The 17221-nt window shown below is 38.8% G+C and overlaps 1 long non-coding RNA gene across 1 annotated transcript in view; it reads right to left on the bottom strand.

Annotated features, from left to right (window-relative positions):
* LOC109117802 overlaps positions 1-15534 on the bottom strand; it is a 46837-nt gene extending 31303 nt beyond the window's left edge. Inside the window, exons 1-3 of the long non-coding RNA XR_002025087.2 lie at positions 15204-15534; positions 8477-8600; positions 7976-8183 (exon numbers count right to left, since the gene is read on the bottom strand). This is a non-coding gene — a long non-coding RNA (uncharacterized LOC109117802). The remainder of the gene's footprint in view (positions 1-7975; positions 8184-8476; positions 8601-15203) is intronic.
* Between the last annotated feature and the right edge of the window lie 1687 nt (positions 15535-17221).

Below are 17221 nucleotides of genomic sequence, written 5' to 3' on the forward strand. Positions count from 1 at the left end.
CTCCTCCTCCTCCTCCTCCTCCTCCTCCTCTTCTTCTTCTTCTTCTTCGTCCTTCTAAGAAAACTCCAATGCTCAAATGGACACAGTTCTACCCAGAAAAAAGAATAAATGCCAGCCTCCCTTGCAGCTAGGTGTAACAATGCAATTAGCAATGACTTTTGAAATACACCTGGAAAAGCTGTATGCAGCTTCAGGCAATCCCTCTCATCTTCTACATCCTCTTCTCACTCCTATTGGATGGAATGTAAATATAATGATTTTCCATTTTTGGAAGCAATATAAACTCAGAATGGCAGAGTAGCAAGAACAAGAAATTGCATTTGTTGATGACCATGAAGCCACCACATCAACCCTAAACTAGTGGCCTTCAGGATAATTTTATTGGAAAAAGAAATTTGCCTTGTTTATAGTTTGATAACTTTGGGCTTGCCATCACATACAGTCAAACCTATGCTAACAGACACAGCCTTTTAATTTACTTGAGGCTGCATACAGCATGACACTGGTCCAGAATTTATTTTGCTATGAAAAAGTGAAATAAAAGCAGTTTAATCTTAAATAATCTTTTTGTTTAAAAATTTTAAATCTTTACTCTGGAAGATAAGGCAAGAGGAATCACAAATTTGAGCCCAACCTGGGCAACTCTGTGACTTAGCTAGACCTTGTCTCAAAATAAAAAAGGAGAGAGGCTGGGAATGTGGCTCAGTGCAAAGGCCCTGGGTTCCATCCCCAGTATTGCAGTAACAGGAATAGTAATAATAAAATCCTATTTATCTTAACAAAATATCAGACTCACAGCCATAAATCTGTGGGATTCTGTGGTTCTTCAGTGGAATTATGTGAGAGCTCAAAACAGTTTAGGAGATTATAAGACTCTGCGCATATTTCATAAGTGATTGACTTTTGTTGAATAGAGTGCATAGACCAACTTGAATCAGTTTTATGTTAACTTTGGGCTATATCACTGCTATCCTTGAAGTTTCCTTTGGTGGATTTTTTCTTTCCCATTACTAATGATTTTATTTTCCTAATAGCAATTGTGACACTTGAGCAACACTGAACACTTGGAAAACACACGTTTTTTCCTTTCCCTTGTTTATTTTTTCTTTTTGCTCTTTGCTGATCCAGAAGTGTACAGCAGAGGCTCAGAGAATGCCAAAACCTAGAGGAAGTCCTAGGGAGACCAAGGGAAAGGAGAAGTTGAAGCTCCAGAGGGCTTTGTGCTCTTCAGTTGCTGGGTTCTGTAAACTGGAGAGGACTTTAGAGGAGCACCTGCCACATCTGCATTTTTAGAGCAAGTCTCACAGTAGCACCTTCCTGTGTTGTTGTTTTTCCTAAACTTTTCCAGCTCTTTCTTCTTATATAAATATATGTCTTATACCCCATTTCATGCTTTATTATTCCAAAATAGCAAATGCATTAGGCCTTTTGATTCATCTGTGGAGAATGTATTTTGAAGCAAATCTCAACACTCTAAAATGATTAGTTCATGGGTTTTAATTTTAGGAATATCAAAAAAGCATTAATTCATAGTCTTCGATTTGCACAAAAACTCACCACATCTCCTCATGGAGAATACCCGCTTCCGTCCTTAGTTCAGAAGGATGCAAGAGGCTTAATGGAAATCAAAAGCCCTCATAAAACTTGTATGCTGCCCTGCTGGTTTCCTGGGCCACAGACTGGAAAAATTCTGTCCCCATAAAGGAATCAAGTCCTTGAGGTCTTGCCAAAAGACGAGCCAAAAGCAAAGCTCACCCCATTTCTAGGTCTTTCAAAATGCTTTCACCAGAGACCTAGTTTTAGTCTCATGTTCAAGGGCAGGACACAATGACCTCAAATTTCTCCATTTTATTTTCTCCACTGATCAGACCACACTGACTAGTTGAACTTTGTATGAAAGTAGGATTGTCAGTTCACATCCCGATAATATTAATTTAAAATAGACTATAGTTTCTAAAAATCACATTGTACTAATGATACATTTGTAATATTATTAATCAATACATTTTCTCTGTGTAATTTATACTAAAGTAAGAGTTAAGAAACTATGACTACAAAACAAAGAGAAGGCAGAAGGGATATTACAATTTCTCTAGATGTCCTCGATGTAAAACTAAACTAAATTTCACCTGCAAAAATCCTCCTAATAAACAAACTTGGGGAGGGGACTCAGCAAATCATTTTAACAAGTAAAATGCTGTATGTCTTTCAATTACTTTTTTAAATGTATTCTATATTAGCCTATTTTATCACTCAGTGGAATGCCTCGCCTAGTTTTCATCTGTACAAGTGGGATTCCTTCAATGCTTCCAGGCAGTCATGACTGGGCTCATCTTAAGATTGGTCTATGTAGGAGCAATTTTAAAATCCTAGATCATGAGATCAAATGTTCAGTTCTCTGACCTTGGACTCCATTTATAATAACTGGCCTTCTAGCTTGTTTTGTACCCACTTTCTTCTATATTTCTACATGGGTCCTGTTGTGCTGTAGTCAGAGTTTCCAAGAGAATAGATTTAATACAGAACACATCATTTACAGTATTATTTGATAAAATTCACTCAAAAAGGCAAGTGTAGAAGAGTGCAAGAGATCGCTTGGTGCACTAGAAACCAGAAGAATTCAGCTGAGGCCCTGGATCCCACAGCAATGTCCTCCACAAACCCCGCTGAAGTCCTAGAGCCCATGGCAATGTCTCATGCAAGTCTATAAGAAGGATCTTCCCTGAGAAGGCCCTAAAACCAGTGGTGGAAGCTAGAAAGTCTGCACCAGCAGAGTGAAGGATGTATGCCAGAAGGCTGAGGGATCTGCACTGGAGCCAGGAAGCAATGCTCAAGGCAAAAACCAAAGCTTCCCTGAAGAGAACAGCAGCCAACCCCAGCGACAATGAGGAGCCATACTCCTCTGAGGAAGAGATCAGCCAAGTTCCTTATAAGGAAAACCAGCCACTGCAGCAAGCTTCTCCAGGAAAATTAGCAGCATGAAACGTTCCCTTCCCATTCCCCTTTATTTTATTTTGGCAATGGTCCTCAGGTAGGTCCTCCATGCCCAGAAGCATGCTGACTCAGTTCAGCTGGGTGTTCCAAGTAGACCATTAGTTAATCCACACGTGTTGATCTTTAAGAACATGTCCGTTTTGCTGTACCATCTGCTATTGCTGTCTGACCTATTGAGGCCTCTATTCTCTCTGGACATTGTGTTCAGTCAGCTAAATTTCTTCCACATGACCACACCAGTCCAAAAGGTGTGGAGAATCTCCAAGTCCTCCCCGTCCTGTCTGACCACACTCTTAAGTTATCCACCAACCGAGTGCAGACTGGTACAACCACTGTGGAAATCAATATGGAGATACCTTACACAACTAGGATTAAAAGTCCCACTTGACCAAGCTATTCCCGTGCTGGTTATACCAAAAGAATTAAAAGAATCTTATATGCTCACCCATATTTATAGTGGCACATTCTGTAATAGCTAAAACTTGGAAACAGCCCAATTGCCCATAAACTGGAGACTGGATAAAGAAGATGTGGGTTTTTTTTTATAAAGTGGAATACTACTCAGCGATAAAGAACAAGAAACTAGAGACATTTGTAGCTAAGTGGATGCACATTGAGGACATACTCTTAAGTGAAATAAATAGGACACACATGTGTAAATACCATATAGTTTCTCTGGTGTGATAAACTAAAAGTGTAAATAAGGGTCAAAATGTATAATTTTGACCAGGGCCAGGGATTTAACTCAGTGGTTTGGTGGCCTGCCTTGCAAGCGCAAGGACCCAAGTTCAATCCCCTGGTACCAAAAAAAAAAAGTATAATTGATATTATGTAATAGGAAGAAGAGGTCTAAAGTTATTGGGAAAATGGGAGGGGCAGGGGAAAGGTAAAAAGGGAAGAGAAAAAAATAAAAGAAAAGGAAAAAATGGAAATAAAGTCTTTGTAAATAGAGAAGGATGGAGGGGGAAAGGAAGGCTAGTGGTATGGGGAAAAAATAAGAACCAAGATATGTCATGTAAAGGTACAAGATCCCAATGATGAATGTAACTGTACTGTATCCCTAAAATTACCAACAAAAATATTTTTTAAAAAAGTTATCCACCAACTTCCAGTCCTACTGATTCCAAGTTTGTAGTTTTCCAAAGAAAAATTTAAAACCTATTAGCTAGACCTAATCAAAGAAGTCAAGCACCTGCCACAAAAACATATAGTCAATAATTATTTTTAAAACTCCCATTCCCAAAATCAAAGAACGATCTTACTGTGATCGTGCCTAGCTTTAAGTTCACTGAATCCATTAGACAATCTTTGCACCTTTCCAGGCAACCCACTCTATTGTTAGATATTTAATCCCTAACAACAAAGAACATCTGAAATTTCACATTCATTCATTCAATAAACAAAAGTGGAGCATGTAATATAAGAAGATCACTGTATTATGCTCTGGAAAAAGACACTCAGAAATTATTTTGAGGGTCAGTGGTTCCACCGGCTGCTTTGCAAGCGCAAGGGCCTGAGTTCGATCCTGGGTACCAAAAAAATAAAAAATAAAGAATTTTAAGCACCTTTTGGAGAGTCAAAAATAACCTTAGTTATATTTAACATTTTTTTGTATGTCTCTGAGAGTGTTTCAAAGCTCCATGTGTTCTTGCTTTATAGATTGTTATAGGAAGTATGTGTTCCCAGTGCTCGACTACTAGGAGAGCTCCTGATGTAGAAAAAGCAATAAAGGTGCATGAGGAAACACTTGGAGAGAGTTGTTGAAGAGTAAGACCTGGTAATGGAGGGACAGGGGACACCCAAAACCAGAGAATACTAGGCAAATGTCTTGTCACTGAGCTACATCCCCATCCCAAGGCCAGAAAATTTTGTCAACTGAGAGGAAAAGCTGAGATCTGAAAATGGGAGATTGGAAGAGATTTTTTTTTTTTCATTTCATTCATTTTATTGAGGGCTGGGGATTTAGCTCAGTGGTTCCACCACCTGCCTCGCAAGTGCAAGGACCCAAGTTCAATCCCCAGTACCAAAAACAATAAAATTAATAATAATTTTATTGAAAGTGCATCTCTAGTACAAAGTTGGTTAAGTTTCCTCTGCCAACTCAAAATTAATACTGATGTTTTAAAATATTAAAATATATCAGCCTTATGGTAAAACTGAAGTTGCTTGTTTATCTGTATCACGACGTCAAAATTGGTTGCATGCATTCTAGATAGACTCAGGCTTCAGGCTGCACTGCTGTTTACAACACTAACGATGTGTATACATCTCTTTACATTCATTGGCTCACATTGAGAATTCCAAACACTACCTCAGCCATCTCATAATTATGGCGGTGCCTCCTCACTTTTCTTAAGAAATTATGGAAATCTGTGAAAGTATATTCCCTTCCTTTAAGAAAAAACTGGAAGCAATGGCAGTTTTATAGAAACAGTCCACAGTAAAACTTGGAGTGCTTTATCTAATGAGAACTGAGGGTACAGCAAGTTCTCAGAGTGACGATTGCTTTTGAGTTACTATGTACTAAATAGAACATTTTTAAAGGAACTAGATAGACCGAGGAAGCAGATTCTGAATAGAAACTTTTAACACTGATACACACATCACCTGTTTTTAGAAGATAGCTCAGTGACTATGCCAAACTTACTAGGTCTGTATTTTGGCTTAATACAAAAATGTTTCTACATTTAAATGTAATTCCCATATAGCAATAACATTCTTATCTCCGAACTATCTATTACTTGCATTATGGGGGCCAAGAAATCTTTACATTATCTAGAATATAACCCTTATTAGGCTTTAAAAAACGCATGTGTTAAATGTTGGTTTTGATGTAAGGAGAGATCTTTTGAATCAGAGTGGAGTAGGGGTCTATCTCTTTCATTGCCCCAGGGTCCCAGTAATGACAGATGTTTCAGCAGTACAGCCCAGGTGCTTCACAGAAAATGACGTAGTACTATTGTTCTGTTGTACTTGTTCTCCCAATGCTATTTTTCATTCCAGATTAGGTTTTTTCATATCACAGGTGAAAGTAGTAGCTTCTAAGATGTAGATGAAAAATTATCCAACTTTCAATTTCTGCAGCTTCTTAGAAAAAGAACTAAAACGATGATAATCCAGACTCTAATTCTAGATTTTGTGTGATCTTATAGGAGTTATTTAACCTCTCTGAGCCAGAACTTTTCCACACTAGCCCTGCCATATGGTAAGATATATTTTAACTCTGATTATTTAAATTTTGAGATGAGTGCTATGGTTTAGATCGAAAATGCCTCTCCATTAAGTCATGTATGTGGAAGGTGATTGTTTTATGGAGTTGCTGTACTCATCTGTGGATAAATTAACAGCTAGCTGAATGAGCGGGGTGGGTGGTGGTGCTGGTTGGAGGTGATCCCTGGAGTTGTTACCTAGAAGGGTGTATTCTTGTTCCTGGCTTCTCCTCCATGTCTCTGCTTCCTGGATGCTCTAGGCTGAACACTTTTTCATTGCCGTGCCCCTCAGCCCTCCTATTTCTGCCTTGGAGACAGCTACCATAGAGTGAAACTGTGAGCTAAAGTAAGTCTCTCCTTTAAGTGGTGGGTGTGTTAGGTATTATGCAAAAAGAAAAAAAAAAAAAAAAAAAAAAAAAAAACAGGATCTCACTAAATTGTCCAGGCTTAGATCAGACTTGGGATCCTCCTGCCTCAGCCACCCAGGTATGATTACAGTTGTGCAACTGTCAAGCCAAACTTGGGTTGTATCTTTACAGAGTTTTTTACGGTGGGGGGTTGAGAGAGTACTAAAGATTGAATTCCAGCCTTCTCATATGTACTCTACCACTGAGCTACACCCCCAGCCTTTTTAAGGCTATTAACTATATATATATATAAAATAGGAATACAGTACACATATTATTCTGAAATTAATATTTTTTATTAATCATTGGACTTACTGCCACTTACAGATCTGTCTTATTCTAATGGCTGCATAATAATCCATATGTGTAAGTGCCATATTTATCATGCTAATGTTAACAAATGGTAGATTTCCAGTTTTCATTAGAAGAAATGTTATAATGAGCACAGTTATAGATATATCTTTGAGTACACAAGCAAAGTATTTCTAATTTAAAATGTGCCTTCATCAAAACTATACCCCGATATATTTTGATCTTTTCTAAATTTATATATTCTGTTCCATTGATTTCTTGGTCTATTCCACATGGTACTCCTTTGCATATTAGCATGTTTTAACTAATATAATATATATTGCTGCTGGTAAGACAAGTCTCCAAACGTTCTCTTCCTAAACCTTTTGACAATTCTCAGTAATGGTGCCTTAGAGCTGATATGTGCCCTGTGGTTTCATTTACTCTTGGAACTTTGCCAAATTCATTTTTTTAATACAGTGCTGCTTTTGATGAAAAATATCATTAATGCATATCCTATCCCCCTCAAAAAGAAGAAAAAACATGCTTCTATTTGAAGTTACTTGGAGTAGCAATAGCAAGCTCAGCCACGACATCTTCATACCAGTCTCCAAAACTCCAGCCCACCCCGTCTTTCTCTCTCTCTAAATAAAATGGTCAAGAGATGAATGTGCCCTAAATATTGTTCCTTGAAAAATTTGGCAACTTATTTTTTAAATATTCAGTTTTCATAAGTGATAATATAATACAATGACCATTTAATTTGCAGCTTTAACATTAGCACATATTTTTATATAATGATGACACATAATACATATAGTTAAGTAATTAGAAACAGAGTAGTCTGGTGATTTAAATTATGAGCTTTAGATCCAGACACTTGGTTCCAAATCCTAGATCATAGTAACTTACTTAACTTCTCTAGAGACTTGATTTTATTACCTATCTAAAGGTTAAATTGCTTATCTAAAGATTAAATTACTTTTTATAAGGGTTAGAAAATTTTGGTTATACAACATTTACACATTGAAATGCTTAGTAGGCACCCAATAGACCGATTGTTATCACAGTTACCGTGTTTTCCTGCATGTATCCTGCATGTGTATAGCAGTTTTCTCTTTTCAAAGTGCTTTTGTGCATCTTTTCTCTTTGTGGGCACCAGAACATTGAGAGGAGTGGCTGCCGGCAACACCGCTGTTGACAGACTCAAGGGTGAGCTCAAGAAAGCACAGTACACAGGAATCTCAAGGACTCGGATTCCTTCTGCATCCCCAGTCAAGACCTGAAAGACAGCACTTCTTTGAAAGCATTTGAAAGCTAGAAATTTATGAGGTTTTTATAAGATGATCCACTTAAAATAGATCATGTTTAATCCCATTTAGGATCTGGTTTAGATGAGCTTTTCTATATAACCATTGTGAATGAAAACTACTATCAAAATTCTCTCTTCTTTACATTTGTACAAAACCAGTGAGAAAATAAAGTCGCACTTACATTTCCCATCCTTTTATTTTATCTTCAACTTAGGCCAATAAATTACATGTTAAAAAGCCTCAATGTACCTAACTCACTTACCTGCTAAATTACCCAATTGGTTGTGCTATGTGACCTTTCTTGTAAGTGCCTTTTGGAAGAAGCTTTAATGACCAGGTGGTGGTTTCCATTCAAGAGGTAAACGATCATATTTTTTTTTCCAAAACTGTAAAAAAGACCATTTTTGAGTCAATTGCTAAGAATAAGTAGCCTGGACATTTTCTTTGTGTTCATAGTGCATTGATAAATGTGTGCTAGTATATGTGAAAGTTAGTATAGATTAACAAAAGCAATAAAAAAAGAAACCTTGCTTTACTCATAAATAGGTCATTCTGGGACCAAGTCAGAGAACATATCTTTGGAGGGAGAGAGTTGAGAAAAAAAACAAAACAGAACATTGCTATGGGCATTAATTATTGTCTGCTTAAATGTAGAGTATTATTCCTGACCCCCGATATTCATCCTTTCCTCTGAGACAAATGCTTTTACAAAAAATGACATCGGTTGTAAAAGGAAGAATGAATAATATATACTTTTGAAGTTTGCAATGTAGCATCTGAAATGCATTTGAACCCATGGATTACTTTCCTTGTGAATGTCAAGGTGCTAGAAATATAATTTTAAGCCATTCCTTAGGTGAGCAAAGCAAAAATCATGGTAAAACTTTAAAAACAGTTTTTTAAAAATTAATTAAAATGCTACTTTGTTCCTATGTGACCATATATTTTTACATTTTTGCACTTACAAATAATGAAGCCTCAGATGGGCTGTAATAATTGGTACTGGCTTTTAATATTGGGAAAAGCACAAACACAGAATGTACTTGAAGCTTGGCTTTAAGTAGATTATGAACATTTAATATAGAATGTTATCATAATATTCAGAGCACCAAATTGCAGACTTCTGTCACCCACTTTCAAGCATGCTTCTGAAGATCATAGTTAATTCTGCTGATTTATGGTAATGCTGCAGCATTATCGTTCACAGCATCAGAAACCACTAACAAGCTTAGTATAAGCTTGGGCTGAAATGGTTTGAGGTTTAAATTTCTGTAACGATTATAAAGTAGAAGGAATAAAAATCCCACTTCAGCAAAAAAAAAAAAAAAAGGTACTGCATTTCCACTCAATATCACAACCATCCCCCACTTCCCAGCAGCCTTCCCCCGCTGCATCAAGAAAAGTAACTTTTAATGGACTTGCATTTAAAATTTTCCACATAGTCTTTTCTGAACGGTGATATTCCTAATTCTAATATATAATGCCCACATTCTTTCCTTGGTGAAGAAGATTGCTTTAAGAGTCCCCCACACACACACACACTTTTTCCATCTAAAATGATTGCTCTTTTTAAAACAAATTCCATTCTAGAAGTCCCTTTTTTGAACATTAATTTACATTACATCCAATCTTCTGGAAAACGGTTAGAAATAAGAACCTTTTAATGATCATTATTCTCTTCTGGCCACATGACTGTGTCATACTAATGTTTGGCCCTTAAGCAGATGAGGCCCTCTTATTGTCTTCTGTTGAAGGTAAAAGAAGCTCCTGGCTTGAACCAGAGTGGTAAAGAAAAGGAAGGGGTTGTCTACTAAGACAGCTTCCCAAAAGATGAGTACATCTTTGTCAGTGAACACAATGAACAAACACTAATGGTGGCAAGAGGTCTGTGGCATCTTCAAGATGGAAAATACAGTAGCATCATCAGTATCTCCCATGTTGCAAGACAAAGGAGCAGCTCCTTTGGCCACAGCTGATTTCTAAGAAACTGAGCCACAGGAGACCTGTGTCACACACTCTGATTATATTCTCCTGCTTGGAATAAGGTAGACACACATTCAACAGGAGTGTTTTCTATAGCAAAATAAATTCATGACATCATTCAGATCTTGCGTCTTTCAATGAAAAGGTCAACTTTTTCAACTGTTTCTTGGTAAAACAATTAGAACACAAAGGCTGGATTTCACCAAGGTGCTCTGGGATGGAGCTGTTCGGGCACAGGTCCACCGTGAATAGTGCCTGAAAGATTCAGTGACAGTCTGGCAGAAGTCTCCTCCCTTAACTATAATTTTTAAATCGTCTTCAGAATAGCCCAGCACTTATGGTACCCCGAGAGCACATGAATTAAAAAAGAAAAACAGGCTAGGGATTTAGCTCAGTGGTTCTACCGCCTGCCTTGCAAGCGCAAGGTCTTGAGTTCAATCCCCGGTACCAAAAAAAAAAAAAAAAAAAAAAAAAAAAAAAAAAAAAGAAGAAGAAGAAGAAGAAGAAGATGTGTTGATTTACATTGTCCATTTCTGCATCAAAACCAGGGAAAAGAGAGTATCTCATCATACCCATTTTCATTTGAGCCAGAAATCGGACTAAAATTTAATATCCTTTAAGGCAAAGCCTTGTTTGGAGAAACAAGGGAGATTTCTTCAATTTTCTCTCCTCTGAGAGAATGTTTTTTTTTTTATTTGAGTGGCACCTGTGAGTCCATGAAGCCTTGAACGCTGGCTATGAGGAATTGGTGTGCATGGGGTGGCTGGGGAGAGTGAGAGCAAGAGAGTAGAAAGTTCTGGGCATGAGTAAGTTGAAAGGAGCTGGACGGGTCTGCAGAGATTTGGCATCAGGACAGCCAGGGCTCCCAGGGAAGAGTCCTCCTCCTTCCCAGTGGGCTTAACAGGACAGGACAGCGGATCAGTAGTAAATCTTCAGCATAAAGAAAATGACTGGTGAAAACAAACAAACCGAAAGACACACCCACGAAGGACAGTGACTCCCAGTTTCATGCCTTTTCGAGCCCAGTGCTAACTGAGGGAAGCACAGGTCTCAGGCAGACTCAGGACAGCTCCTCTCCCGAAGTTCAAACACCGCTCCTCACGGAGTCTTTCTTTTCAAGATGTCACTCTCCCGCCTCCACACTCACTACCAAACAAACATAGAAATCTACTACTGTTCTCCCCATGCACTCCATTTTCTTCCAATCTGAGAGCCATTTGTGTGTATAATTGAAAATTAGCAGTGCAGCTGTTTGAAGAGAGTAATTTATCACAGCGCATTGTTCGCGCCTGACACTTTAGACCTGGCTCTAACAAGCCAGTGGTTGCTGGGGGTTGAGCTACAGAAAGTGATTCGGCTGTAATGCTGCGTTTCCCCTGCTTTGTTGCTAATTGTAGCCTCTTTTTCTCCATTGAATTGGGAGTTGAGTAAAAGAGCTTGTTTGCTCTGTGCGGTGAGGCTGCCAGGGCCGCTTGGGCTATTATCACAAGATACTCTTGATCTTTTGAAAAGCAGGAAATAGAATTTTTCTCCAACAGGGAAAGTAATTTGCGATGCGTCCATTAGTTCTTCATTAAAGCAAGATTAAATTGCACGGCAAATCACATCTGTGTTTGGATGATTAAAGGGTGGCATTTTAGAGGCCAAAACTAATTACTAGTCAAAATGAATGGGAGTGAAAAAACAGTCATGTTTTTACATTAGATAGTGTGGCTTGTAATTAGATTCAAGCTAATTCCACTATTTCTTCTCTTTTAATGAGATGAGCCTGTCCTCATCTTTTTCTAGGCCATGCTAACAGCCCCAAATGTATAATTTTGATAATACTAAGAGTTTACTTTATTGAAATTTCTTTGCTACCTGCCACAAGTGACTGTTAGCTCCAGTGGGGCCTCGCCGCACAGAAACACAAGCTACTCTGTAGTACAGTTCACAATAAACGTCGTCCCTAGAGGAAAAGGAGTAATTTAAAATGAATATGTGTATGTGTGTATATGTAAAAATGTGTATTTTCAAATACTGAAATGAGTTACATCCAGAAATTTGCACAACTACAAACTGTCAGTTGGGCAACTACAGATATCTTTAGCAACAAGGATTAGGGGGTGCGGTTGTGTCCAATAAAGTATTGAAGGGTGCTGGCTTTTTTCCTGCCTTGTTATATAATTTTCTTATATCTCCTGAATGCTTTCGTCTGTCCTTAAGGCATACTATGACAGATTCCCTTCTTGGGTGTGGTTTTTATTTTTACTCAAAAGCAAACCTTAGAAGCTATAATAATTGTGCTAAGGAAAAGAACACACTAAAATTTAAAGTCCTTAAACAACTCTGGATGTTTCTCAAAAGTAAATTAAATTTGCTCTCAGACATCTATCTCACTGTTTGATGGTATAAAAATGATAATTTCTGTTTTAAAAAAAACGATTTCTATTTAGACAAATCAATTGGTCATGAAGGAAAAAAGAAAAGTAAATGGGCATTTACTCTTGAACTAAATGCTCTTGGATGAATTGTCCTGTCCAAAACTTTAGGAGGACTGAATCCGTTTGGCAGTGTTCAAATACATCCGCTTTAGTTTCTTTGGTCAAGTAGGATGACAGTTCTGCCTTCCTGGCACTTAACCCAGACTGTGTCATCAGAATTTCCAAATCTCTCATAATCGAGGCATTATTTTAACAAAATTCTTTGCAGCAAAGACTCTATTGCGTGATCAGATCAAAGCTGCACTTCCCTTCCAGTGCATTCTCAGAGCCTGGCACCTTTTATGTCAAGAGAATAAAAGAAAAATGACCAAAAGGGGAGATGAACAAATGAATGAATCAACTGGAGAAAAACAGCCTAGCAAATCAAAATCAAATTTTCCTTGGTATTTTTTCAGTGAAAAACATGAAGCGTGGACTGTTATATAGTTATATTGTCAGATGTACAGTAATCTAGGAAGACAAACACAACAAACAGCATTTTAACATATGGACATGTGGGACAGGGGGTTTAGCTCAGTGGTGCCGCTGCCTGCCTCGCAAATGCAAGGACCCGAGTTCGATCCCTGGGACAGAAAAACAAAGAAAAAAAAAGAAAGAAAGAAACAGACATGTGGCTTACATTTCATGCCAAAATAGAGATAAAAACAGGAAAATGCCTGTGACTGTAGCACATACGTGGAACTTTTTCTCAGTACTGGAAATTAAACCCAGGGTCTTCACATCAAGCTACACTCCCAGCTCTTTTTGATTTTTGTATCTTTGAGACAGAGTCTCACTAAGATGCCCATCCTGGGCTCAAATTCATGAACTTGCAGCTTCACCCTGCTAGAGTGCTAAGGTTACAGTTATGTGCCACCACGGCGGGCTCAGACTTTATATTTATATGGACTTTGTATTTACTTGTCCTTGTATTGCTTGTCCCGTTTTACCTGAATTTTCATTAGGTTAATTGCATTCTTTATGCATGCTACAATGTTGTATAACCATCACTTCATACAAGATGTTTCCTAAGACAATTCTTATTCTAGTTGTCTCACATCTCTTTTCTCACTCCAGGTTCCTATTTCTAATCTTCTGCATCTTGTCACAAAAATGCCACAATGGCACAGACATTCAAAAGACTTAAATGGTACAAAGCAGGAGGCAGCAACAAACAGAGGCAGGCACAATGGGTGCATTGTATCCTGGCTGTTCGTGTGTGGTGCTCTGACTACAGTGCAGCTGAATAGTTAGAGATTATTCCATTTGATGCCAATTCAAGAAAAGGACTAAAACAAAGTTCATGATCCCTAGGGAGAGCTTCCTTCCTGAGGGCTTAGGGGAGCACCCTAAGAGATGGGAGACAGGTTTCTTATTTCTCAGGAATTTGATCTGAAATTCTTGTTGTTAGTTTTTAAGAAGAATGTAGCAGCTACTACACTTAAAATCTCTCCCTTATGGATGAAACTCTTGAAAACTGGACAGTGACAATATCTAGTGGCGATCTACAAATATTTGTTGAGGCCCACTTGCATGACAGACACTGTTCTAAGTACTGGGGTATAGTAGTGAGTAAAACAAAGTTTTACAACATGATGTCATTTAAAAGAAAATGGGTGGAACCAGTGATCATCACTTTACATGAAGTAAGCCAGACTCAGAAAGGCAAGTATTGCATTTTTTTTTCCTAATACAGGAGGTGGGTTCTTTAAAAAAAAAGATGACATGAAGTAGAAGGGAAAGCCAGAGAGAGAGGCGCACGCCTGTGATCCCAGCACTTGTGAGGCTGTGGCAGGAGGATCCTGTGAGTTTGAGGCCAGCTCGGGCTACATAGTGAGTTTGAGGCCAGCCTGGCCTGTATATCAATATCCTGTCTTAAAAAAAAATACTAAAAGAAAAAAAAAGCAAAAGGGAGATTATTATTAGACAAGAGGAAGGGAATAAGGGGGGAGAGGTGGAGAGTCTGGGGAAAGGTAATAGGGGAGTGGATTCTATCAAACTAAATGCATGAATGAAAATACCACATCGAAATGCAACATTTTATTGATAAAAATATTTTAAAAAATGAAAAAAAGTTCTACTGTCACAGAGCCTATAAAGCATAGATACAAATATCAACAATAATTTAAGAACTGTTCTAAATAATGACGAAGAAGCCTTTAAAACACAAAGCACAATACAGTGGAGGGGCATTATGTTCACTGGGCATGAGACACCCATCGCATCTGCTTTATAAACTCGAGTTCAGATGTAAAGCACAGCTACGCCTTTGTCTTCATCGCTGCTGCTCACCTCAGCTCCCTTGAGGCACAGGGAGAGGGACTGAACAAACCCAAGGAAGGCAGAAGGTGCCACTGTCCTCCTGAGGAGGGCGCCTGGCTGAAGGGGAGAAGCGCTGGTTGTCACACTACTCCTGGCCGGCAACGTCTCTCCTGAGGGACTGAAGACTAGCCGGGAAAGACAGACCCTAGATCAACTTGGAAACATGCAGTAAGTCAGAACTTTGAAAGATGTGTATACACAGTAAAAGACCCACTCGGTTACCCCGAAGCCGAACAACTGGCTGAGTACCAGGATCCAGGTATTTATCCACTCCGTAGAACTGAAGTGCTCCCTGCCAGTCCTCCTTGGCAACTAAACATGGAAGATATGGGACGACTGCTGGGAAAACCCATCCTGAAGCTCTTCGTGCTGCATTTTCCCCAACTACCTGCTTCAGAGGGGAGAAATATTTGTTAGTGCCCAAGTACAAGTACCACTCAAGACCCTGAGGCCCTTTGGGATGTGATTATTTTCCAATTACTGGTGTAATCAGAACTGCGAGTACAAAAAACTGCTCTCTGCATCCTCAGAGAACAAGAGGGCATAAACCTTCAATTGCATCCTAAGTAACTTATTTTAGGAAAGAATTTAAATACAGTTATTACAATGCCTGGATATCAACTGCGGGGAGTAGAATGAATATGGTGACAGGGAACGTGTTCCTCAACTTGAACCTCGGATGGTGGGGCTAGACAAAATCAGCAGACGAGAACGAAAGACTTAAATCAAGCATTTCAATCGCTTAAAAATTTTTGCCCTTCCATCTATTAGTCTCTCAAAGAATAGAGAAAGTAAGAAAACGAAATGACAAAGATAATACCTAGCACATGAGAGTTTCCCTGCACTAACTATAATTTAGGCAAAACTTAGTCATCAGTGAAACTACTAGCAAATCTCAGAAGAAAGATTTTACTGCAGCTAAACTGTGGGAGGACAGGCTGAAAGGGAGAGGGAAAGAAAGAAGTTTAGGTGTGCGAAATTACTATTTCAAAAGAGCAGAAGCCAAACACACTCCTGTAGTTCTACTCAGAGACCCTAGCTTCAGTTACATTACCTTACACTTGTGTAATACAATACCCCTTTCACACACTCACGCACAAAGCACATACACACAATCACGTACATGTGTGCTTATGATACAGAATTATATACAGGGATATGTGCACTCACGTGTATACAGTCCTACATAAGCTGTGCACACTGGTTTGACAGTGGAGAGGAAAGCCAATATAGAACACTACACTTTGACACTTTGGCCTTGTACTAATAGCTTACGACTTCCCTTTGTTACTTTTTCTCTTTAGAGCAAAGAGGGAGGAGTTTGCCTCCAAAGCTAATGTGAAGTATTGGAGAGTACCCTGTGCTCCAAACAGGAACAGAATTGTGAAGCATCTGCTGTCATGTCTTTTTCTGATGCTCTGGAGAAAGCAGACTCCTCTCTTGTACAAGCTCCCGGAGAGAACTGTGCCCTCTGCAGCCCCAACCCAGAGTTAGAGGCTGGGGACAAAAATGGCAGCAGTGTGGGAAGGGGCCCAGTCACACTCACTGTGCAGAACTGAAAAGGGTGCTACAGAGATTCTCCATAGGCTGAGGAGGTGACCGCACGCTTCCAGATCTGCCCTGCCCTTTTCTTGAAAAGCAGCCTGACATCAGCAATATTCCTCCCCTGGAAATAGCTTTTAAAACACTTGCGTAACAACAGACGAGACCAGAATAAAAACAAGGGATATGACATAGGGTTGGTTCCAACCTTGTGTGAACTGGCAACAGATAGAGAATTCCAACATATGTTGTACCGGGGATCCAGCTTGGGACCTTGCACTTGCAAGGAAGGTGGAGGAACAACTGAGCTAAATCCCCGACCCGATTCTAATATATCTCTTACATATTTTACACAGAGTCAAAAGAGAGCCAGAAGAACATTACAGAGACCATAAATTCCACTAGTCCTTGGCACTTGGAAAAAATAAGTGGTTGTATCAGTGTTCTTGTCCATAATTGAGACACAATCTTTTCACTCCTTTGCTCTTTGATTCCTACAGCGTTTTCCTTAAGGAAAACTAAACTAGAAGTGAAGTTAACTTTTTCAGGTCACACAGCTCAGCTAAGTTTCAAACTGAAATATATCAAACACAAACCCCACATACATTCTCCCTAACACACAATTTCCCCACAAAGAAGTTACAGCTTTATGGAAATAAAATAATGATAATGATAAAATTAGATATGATTTTGATTAT

The sequence above is a fragment of the Fukomys damarensis genome, unplaced genomic scaffold, assembly GCF_012274545.1.
Source record: "Fukomys damarensis isolate Sample0158 unplaced genomic scaffold, DMR_v1.0_HiC HiC_scaffold_12, whole genome shotgun sequence".
In the NCBI taxonomy this organism is placed as follows: domain Eukaryota; kingdom Metazoa; phylum Chordata; class Mammalia; order Rodentia; family Bathyergidae; genus Fukomys; species Fukomys damarensis.